The sequence below is a fragment of the Pleurodeles waltl genome, unplaced genomic scaffold, assembly GCF_031143425.1.
Source record: "Pleurodeles waltl isolate 20211129_DDA unplaced genomic scaffold, aPleWal1.hap1.20221129 scaffold_70, whole genome shotgun sequence".
Classification (NCBI taxonomy): domain Eukaryota; kingdom Metazoa; phylum Chordata; class Amphibia; order Caudata; family Salamandridae; genus Pleurodeles; species Pleurodeles waltl.
Genome location: NW_027150391.1, coordinates 2,832,649 through 2,833,586, shown reverse-complemented (window position 1 = coordinate 2,833,586; position 938 = coordinate 2,832,649).

The window sequence follows — 938 nt, the reverse complement described above, 5'->3', positions numbered from 1 at the left end:
AGGGCCTGTGCTGTACAGGATGTCCCTCAAAAGCAGTGGGCTGCTATCCTATGGCTATCATTTAGTGGAAAAGGTAGGGATAGGCTCCTTACTGTGAAAGAAAATGATGCCAATAATTTCCAAGTTCTTATGAATGCACTCCTGGATGGTTATGGCTTAACCACTGAACAGTACAGGATAAAGTTCAGAGAGACCAAAAAGGAGTCTTCACAAGACTGGGTTGATTTCATTGACCATTCAGTGAAGGCCTTGGAGGGGTGGTTACATGGCAGTAAAGTTACTGATTATGACAGCCTGTATAACTTAATCCTGAGAGAGCATATTCTTAATAATTGTGTGTCTGATTTGTTGCACCAGTACCTGGTAGACTCTGATCTGACCTCTCCCCAAGAATTGGGAAAGAAGGCAGACAAATGGGTCAGAACAAGGGTGAACAGAAAAGTTCATACAGGGGGTGACAAAGATGGCAATAAGAAGAAAGATGGTGAAAAATCTCAAGATAAGCATGGGGATAAGGGTAAAACCAAAGATCCCACTTCAAATCTTAAACACTCTTCAGAGGGTGGGGATAAAACAAATTCTTCCTCTTCTTCCCAACCTGCACACATTAAAAAGCCTTGGTGCTTTGTGTGTAAAAATAGAGGCCATAGGCCAGGGGATAAGTCCTGTCCAGGTAAACCCCCTGAGCCTACCACCACTAATACATCAAGCTCTAGTGCCCCTAGCAGTAGTGGTACTAGTGGTGGGACTGCTGGCAACAGTCAAGCAAAGGGTGTAGTTGGGTTCACTTATGGGTCCATAGTGGAAACTGATGTCATCAGTCCCAAGACAGTTTCTGTCACACCTAGTGGCATTGGCCTTGCCACACTGGCTGCTTGTCCCCTTACAATGGATAAGTACAGGCAGACAGTTTCAATAAATGGTGTTGAGGCCTTGGC